The sequence below is a fragment of the Microcebus murinus genome, chromosome 16, assembly GCF_040939455.1.
Source record: "Microcebus murinus isolate Inina chromosome 16, M.murinus_Inina_mat1.0, whole genome shotgun sequence".
NCBI classification, from domain to species: Eukaryota; Metazoa; Chordata; class Mammalia; order Primates; family Cheirogaleidae; genus Microcebus; species Microcebus murinus.
The window spans coordinates 73,735,592-73,743,286 of record NC_134119.1 but is presented as its reverse complement, the minus strand read 5'-3'; the positions used below and the strand labels follow the sequence as shown (position 1 = coordinate 73,743,286).

The window sequence follows — 7,695 nt, the reverse complement described above, 5'->3', positions numbered from 1 at the left end:
GCTGCTTTTTTTTTTTTTTTTTTTTTTTTTTTGCCTCTTGTTCTGTCCCCTTTCTGGGAGCGCGGCGGCGGCCCGGGGTGGGGGTCACCCCCACCCTCAGCGCGCGCGCGGTGCCTGGCGCCCCAGCCCGCACCGTGGGGCCTCCTCTTGTCCCAAGCCGCGACACCGCCGCCACGCGGCAGCATGCGTGGCATCTGGACTGTCAGGTCTCAGACCAAAGGTCTGCTCTGTGGGAACCGACACGCTGGAGGAAACCTTGAGAGTCTGAGAGGGGAGGGAGTTCCAGAAGAAGGCCAGGATGTCATTTTGAGGGAGTATGTGACCAGAACTCGTCCCGTTGCTTTTGGGGTTCTATGGGCTACACGCAGGAATCTTTGGTGGTGGCACCTGATGTTGGGGGATCCGGAGTCACACCCAGACCTGCTCCACAGGCCTCCTTTTACTTTTCTCTTCGGATTCATTATTTTTAAAAAGTGTCTCTTACCTCTAGGATTGCATTTTCTTTTCTCTCTCTTTTCAAGCAGATGATGGGAGTACAAGTATTCAGGTGACATGTGTTGCCCGTGCCGCCCTCCCCCCTGTGTTCTTTTTTTTTTTTTTTTTTTTGAGACAGAGTCTCGTTTTGCTGCCCAGGCTAGAGTGAGTGCCATGGCGTCAGCCTAGCTCACAGCAACCTCAATCTCCGGGCTCAAGCAATCCTGCTGCCTCAGCCTCCCGAGTAGTTGGGACTACAGGCATGCACCACCACGCCCGGCTGTGTTTTTCTATATATATTAGTTGGCCAATTAATTTCTCTCTATTTTTAGTAGAGACGGGGTCTCGCTCTTGCTCAGGCTGGTTTCGAACTCCTGACCTGGAGCAATCCGCCCGCCTCGGCCTCCCAGAGAGCTAGGATTACAGGCGTGAGCCACCGCGCCCGGCCCCCCCTGTGTTCTTATTCATATACCTCTCATGTTGTTCCAGCGTATTGTGGGGGTACCAATGTTAAGGTCGGGTGCCTTGCCCTCTCCAAGCCTCCCCCCTCGGGTCAGAGCTTCAAGTGCGCCCATCCCCCAGTCGGTGCGCACCCACCCCATGCCTAATGGATGTGTATGCCTCTCCCCTCCCCCCACCCGCCCGACACCCACCCGATGAAGGTGATTCCTCTCTGTCCACTTAGGCGTCCATCCGTTCGTACCAATTTGCTGGTGAGCGCGCTCACGTGGTGCTCGTGTGTCCATTCTTGGGATACTTGGCCTACTGGAACGGGTTCCAGCTCTGGCCAGGAGAACACGAGAGGCGCCCTCTCACCGCTGCTCCTCACAGCCGAATGGCACTCCGTGGTGTCCACGTGCCACATTTTATTGATGCACTCCTGGATGGATGGGCACTCGGGTCGCTTCCACGTCTTTGGGATTGTGAATTGTGCCCTAACTGTAACCCTAACCCTTACCCAGCCCGTCTCCTCTGCCCCTGCCTGACGCACTCCTCCCCGGCCAGGCCCGTCACTGTCCTGGGCCCCCGCCTGACCGGCTCCTCCCCGCCCGGCCTGTCACCGTCCTCTGCCCCTGTCTGACACGCTCCTTCCCGCCCGGCCTCTCACCGTCCTCGGCCCCTGCCTGACCGGCTCCTCCGTCACCTGGGCCTTCCAAGGGCTTGGTGTGGATGCTGCTTCCAGGAAGCCCTCCAGAAACCCGGCAGCAGGGTGGCCGCAGCAGTCTCCAGCAGCCGTCCCTAAGTCGCGTGAGTGCGGGGGACGTGCCCCCGCTGTGCCGCGGGGGCCCAGCCTGGTGTCTTCCCTGAGGCCCTGCGGCTGCCGGCTGGGCTGCCGCTCCCCGCAAGGGGAGAGCCGCGGAGGTGGGGACCGCCTCCTGATGGGGACGTACACGCAGCTCTCCACGTCGGATTCCGGGGCTCTCTGTCCTGCCCGAAGGCCCAGCTGGCCTGCGGGTCCTTAGAGTGGCAAAAACCTCCGAAAACTGAGACTGAGGGTCCGGTGGGTGTCTGCACTTTTGTGCTGGGCACCCCAGGGAGGCCCGGGGGCTGGCTGGACAACGTGGTCTGCTGGGCGGGGGGGGGGGGTGTTGGAGGAGCAACTGATGCCCTTTGCACTTTGGGTAGCAAGAGTCTGAGGTGTCTCTGAGCCCTGTGCCCTGTGGGGGCGGGGCGGGGGGGAGGAGGAGGAGGAGGAGGAGGAGGTGGGAAGGGCGGGGCCTGCAGTCCTGTTCCCGGGGTGGCACGGCAAGTGGCTTCTTCCACAGGCTGCTTGGCCTGGGCTCCCTGCACCTGGGCCTTTGGAGGACCGGCCCTGTGCTTGCCAACACTTCCTGCAGGGACCCAGAGCTGGGAGGTGGCATCTCTCAGCCCTGGGTCGGGCAGAGCCCCAGCGGGCCATGCCCACAACCTCTCTCAGCACCGGTCCCCCAGAAGGCTCCTTTGGGACCAGGATTCTCTTGCGGTGACTCTTTAAGGTCTGGCCCCTGGATGGAGGGGCACCAGGAGTAGAGGAGCAGGAAGGGGAAGGGGGTGGCCATGCGAGGGGACACTTTGAGGCCAAGTCCCAGCTTCAGCCTGATCCTCCTGGGAACCCCGCTCTGAGACAAGGAGCCGGGCTTCGCATTCCCACAGCAGCCAGTCGTGGGCTGAGGACACCTGGGGCGTTGGGAACTCCCTGGCTTCTCCTTGGTTTAACATCTAGAGCTGCTTGTGAATCGCGCCGCCACACACACCCGAGCGCAGGTGTCTTCCGCACAGACTGCGGGCCTCGCTCTTCTGAATGCCGCTAGCTCGCCACCCACCCACGGGTGAACCTGGTCAGGGTGCTTTCTCTCAGGGGCAGACTCTTTTCCGGGCGGGCTACCGGTGTCTCTGTTTGCTCGTTTCTTTCTTCCATTTCGGGACAGTCTTCCTTGCTGGGTGTGGAAATCTCCTATGCCTTCCCTCGCCTATTCTGTCAGCTTTAAAATTCTCTTTCAGTTGCCACCCTCACAGATGGATTAGGAAACTCTTTCCGGTGCACTCATTAGTGAAATGACCTCCAGGAAGCTGGAATCCAATATCTAATGGCCGATTTTTAGCGAGTCCACACGCCAGGGTGGTCGGGGTCCAATGCAGCCCCGGCCAGGCCCAGGCCCCTTGGACTGGGCCACAGGAGGACACGGAGGAGGGTCCCGGCCCCCACGAAGCGGTGCCGGCAGTTCTCCACGGGCTTGGGCGTTTTCCAGAGGTAGGAGATGGAGGGGACTGATTTCTTCAGCGCCCCCCAAACCACGCCACCCCACCCCACCCATGGGACACATCCCCAGAGAGAGACGCCCCATACACTGGCTGTGCCCCAGCCCTGGCCCGGGGGAATAGGCGGCAGCCCACCCACAGGGCGAGGGGGGGGGCGCAGCTGAAAGGGGTTGTGGGGGAGGGCGGCCCCTGGCTGGGGTCAAAGGGCGAGCGTCCCGCGCGTGCGCAGTCAGCGGCAGCGACGCGCTGGGGGTGGGCAGCGGGTAGGTGAAGGAGGCCGGGCGAGGAGACGAGGGGGGCTGGGAGGGCTCCACCTTGGCGAGTCCAGCCGTGGAGGCGCATCTTGTGTGAGTGTGAGTGAGTGTGAGTGTGTGTGTGTGTGTATAGAGAGACAGCCCCCCCACCCCGCCCCGCCCCGCCCCGCCCCGCCCATCACCCCCGTCCCTGGGAGCCAGCGGGACCCGGCCGGCGAACTCAACCAGCCCGGCCCGGCCCGGCGCGGGGCCTGGGGCGGGAGGCGGCGGCGGGGAAGCCCAGAGAGGCTCGGCTTCTCGAGCGGGGCAGGGGCGCCCTCCGCCGCCGTCTAGGGCCACACCACCCTGAACGCCCCCGATCTCGTCTGGTCTCGGAAGCTAAGCAGGGTCGGGCCTGGTTAGTACTTGGATGGGAGACCGCCTGGGAATACCGGGTGCCACAGGCTGCTGCTTTTTTTTTTTTTTTTTTTTTTTTTTGCCTCTTGTTCTGTCCCCTTTCTGGGAGCGCGGCGGCGGCCCGGGGTGGGGGTCACCCCCACCCTCAGCGCGCGCGCGGTGCCTGGCGCCCCAGCCCGCACCGTGGGGCCTCCTCTTGTCCCAAGCCGCGACACCGCCGCCACGCGGCAGCATGCGTGGCATCTGGACTGTCAGGTCTCAGACCAAAGGTCTGCTCTGTGGGAACCGACACGCTGGAGGAAACCTTGAGAGTCTGAGAGGGGAGGGAGTTCCAGAAGAAGGCCAGGATGTCATTTTGAGGGAGTATGTGACCAGAACTCGTCCCGTTGCTTTTGGGGTTCTATGGGCTACACGCAGGAATCTTTGGTGGTGGCACCTGATGTTGGGGGATCCGGAGTCACACCCAGACCTGCTCCACAGGCCTCCTTTTACTTTTCTCTTCGGATTCATTATTTTTAAAAAGTGTCTCTTACCTCTAGGATTGCATTTTCTTTTCTCTCTCTTTTCAAGCAGATGATGGGAGTACAAGTATTCAGGTGACATGTGTTGCCCGTGCCGCCCTCCCCCCTGTGTTCTTTTTTTTTTTTTTTTTTTTGAGACAGAGTCTCGTTTTGCTGCCCAGGCTAGAGTGAGTGCCATGGCGTCAGCCTAGCTCACAGCAACCTCAATCTCCGGGCTCAAGCAATCCTGCTGCCTCAGCCTCCCGAGTAGTTGGGACTACAGGCATGCACCACCACGCCCGGCTGTGTTTTTCTATATATATTAGTTGGCCAATTAATTTCTCTCTATTTTTAGTAGAGACGGGGTCTCGCTCTTGCTCAGGCTGGTTTCGAACTCCTGACCTGGAGCAATCCGCCCGCCTCGGCCTCCCAGAGAGCTAGGATTACAGGCGTGAGCCACCGCGCCCGGCCCCCCCTGTGTTCTTATTCATATACCTCTCATGTTGTTCCAGCGTATTGTGGGGGTACCAATGTTAAGGTCGGGTGCCTTGCCCTCTCCAAGCCTCCCCCCTCGGGTCAGAGCTTCAAGTGCGCCCATCCCCCAGTCGGTGCGCACCCACCCCATGCCTAATGGATGTGTATGCCCCTCCCCTCCCCCCACCCGCCCGACACCCACCCGATGAAGGTGATTCCTCTCTGTCCACTTAGGCGTCCATCCGTTCGTACCAATTTGCTGGTGAGCGCGCTCACGTGGTGCTCGTGTGTCCATTCTTGGGATACTTGGCCTACTGGAACGGGTTCCAGCTCTGGCCAGGAGAACACGAGAGGCGCCCTCTCACCGCTGCTCCTCACAGCCGAATGGCACTCCGTGGTGTCCACGTGCCACATTTTATTGATGCACTCCTGGATGGATGGGCACTCGGGTCGCTTCCACGTCTTTGGGATTGTGAATTGTGCCCTAACTGTAACCCTAACCCTTACCCAGCCCGTCTCCTCTGCCCCTGCCTGACGCACTCCTCCCCGGCCAGGCCCGTCACTGTCCTGGGCCCCCGCCTGACCGGCTCCTCCCCGCCCGGCCTGTCACCGTCCTCTGCCCCTGTCTGACACGCTCCTTCCCGCCCGGCCTCTCACCGTCCTCGGCCCCTGCCTGACCGGCTCCTCCGTCGCCTGGGCCTTCCAAGGGCTTGGTGTGGATGCTGCTTCCAGGAAGCCCTCCAGAAACCCGGCAGCAGGGTGGCCGCAGCAGTCTCCAGCAGCCGTCCCTAAGTCGCGTGAGTGCGGGGGACGTGCCCCCGCTGTGCCGCGGGGGCCCAGCCTGGTGTCTTCCCTGAGGCCCTGCGGCTGCCGGCTGGGCTGCCGCTCCCCGCAAGGGGAGAGCCGCGGAGGTGGGGACCGCCTCCTGATGGGGACGTACACGCAGCTCTCCACGTCGGATTCCGGGGCTCTCTGTCCTGCCCGAAGGCCCAGCTGGCCTGCGGGTCCTTAGAGTGGCAAAAACCTCCGAAAACTGAGACTGAGGGTCCGGTGGGTGTCTGCACTTTTGTGCTGGGCACCCCAGGGAGGCCCGGGGGCTGGCTGGACAACGTGGTCTGCTGGGCGGGGGGGGGGGGTGTTGGAGGAGCAACTGATGCCCTTTGCACTTTGGGTAGCAAGAGTCTGAGGTGTCTCTGAGCCCTGTGCCCTGTGGGGGCGGGGCGGGGGGGAGGAGGAGGAGGAGGAGGAGGAGGTGGGAAGGGCGGGGCCTGCAGTCCTGTTCCCGGGGTGGCACGGCAAGTGGCTTCTTCCACAGGCTGCTTGGCCTGGGCTCCCTGCACCTGGGCCTTTGGAGGACCGGCCCTGTGCTTGCCAACACTTCCTGCAGGGACCCAGAGCTGGGAGGTGGCATCTCTCAGCCCTGGGTCGGGCAGAGCCCCAGCGGGCCATGCCCACAACCTCTCTCAGCACCGGTCCCCCAGAAGGCTCCTTTGGGACCAGGATTCTCTTGCGGTGACTCTTTAAGGTCTGGCCCCTGGATGGAGGGGCACCAGGAGTAGAGGAGCAGGAAGGGGAAGGGGGTGGCCGTGCGAGGGGACACTTTGAGGCCAAGTCCCAGCTTCAGCCTGATCCTCCTGGGAACCCCGCTCTGAGACAAGGAGCCGGGCTTCGCATTCCCACAGCAGCCAGTCGTGGGCTGAGGACACCTGGGGCGTTGGGAACTCCCTGGCTTCTCCTTGGTTTAACATCTAGAGCTGCTTGTGAATCGCGCCGCCACACACACCCGAGCGCAGGTGTCTTCCGCACAGACTGCGGGCCTCGCTCTTCTGAATGCCGCTAGCTCGCCACCCACCCACGGGTGAACCTGGTCAGGGTGCTTTCTCTCAGGGGCAGACTCTTTTCCGGGCGGGCTACCGGTGTCTCTGTTTGCTCGTTTCTTTCTTCCATTTCGGGAAAGTCTTCCTTGCTGGCTGTGGAAATCTCCTATGCCTTCCCTCGCCTATTCTGTCAGCTTTAAAATTCTCTTTCAGTTGCCACCCTCACAGATGGATTAGGAAACTCTTTCCGGTGCACTCATTAGTGAAATGACCTCCAGGAAGCTGGAATCCAATATCTAATGGCCGATTTTTAGCGAGTCCACACGCCAGGGTGGTCGGGGTCCAATGCAGCCCCGGCCAGGCCCAGGCCCCTTGGACTGGGCCACAGGAGGACACTGAGGAGGGTCCCGGCCCCCACGAAGCGGTGCCGGCAGTTCTCCACGGGCTTGGGCGTTTTCCAGAGGTAGGAGATGGAGGGGACTGATTTCTTCAGCGCCCCCCAAACCACGCCACCCCACCCCACCCATGGGACACATCCCCAGAGAGAGACGCCCCATACACTGGCTGTGCCCCAGCCCTGGCCCGGGGGAATAGGCGGCAGCCCACACACAGGGCGAGGGGGGGGGCGCAGCTGAAAGGGGTTGTGGGGGAGGGCGGCCCCTGGCTGGGGTCAAAGGGCGAGCGTCCCGCGCGTGCGCAGTCAGCGGCAGCGACGCGCTGGGGGTGGGCAGCGGGTAGGTGAAGGAGGCCGGGCGAGGAGACGAGGGGGGCTGGGAGGGCTCCACCTTGGCGAGTCCAGCCGTGGAGGCGCATCTTGTGTGAGTGTGAGTGTGAGTGTGTGTGTGTGTGTGTAGAGAGAGACAGCCCCCCACCCCGCCCCGCCCCGCCCCGCCCCGCCCCGCCCATCACCCCGGACCCTGGGAGCCCGCGGGACCAGGCCGGCCCGGCCCGGCCCGGCGCGGGGCCTGGGGCGGGAGGCGGCGGCGGGGAAGCCCAGAGAGGCTCGGCTTCTCGAGCGGGGCAGGGGCGCCCTCCGCCGCC

At 62.9% G+C, this 7,695-nt stretch overlaps 1 non-coding gene across 1 annotated transcript; it reads left to right on the top strand.

The window, feature by feature from the left end:
* The first annotated feature begins 3,794 nt into the window (after nt 1-3,794).
* LOC142861242 (5S ribosomal RNA) lies at nt 3,795-3,913 on the top strand. Its single transcript, XR_012912609.1, has one exon. It is a non-coding gene; the product is annotated as a 5S ribosomal RNA (ribosomal RNA).
* Nucleotides 3,914-7,695: the final 3,782 nt, after the last annotated feature.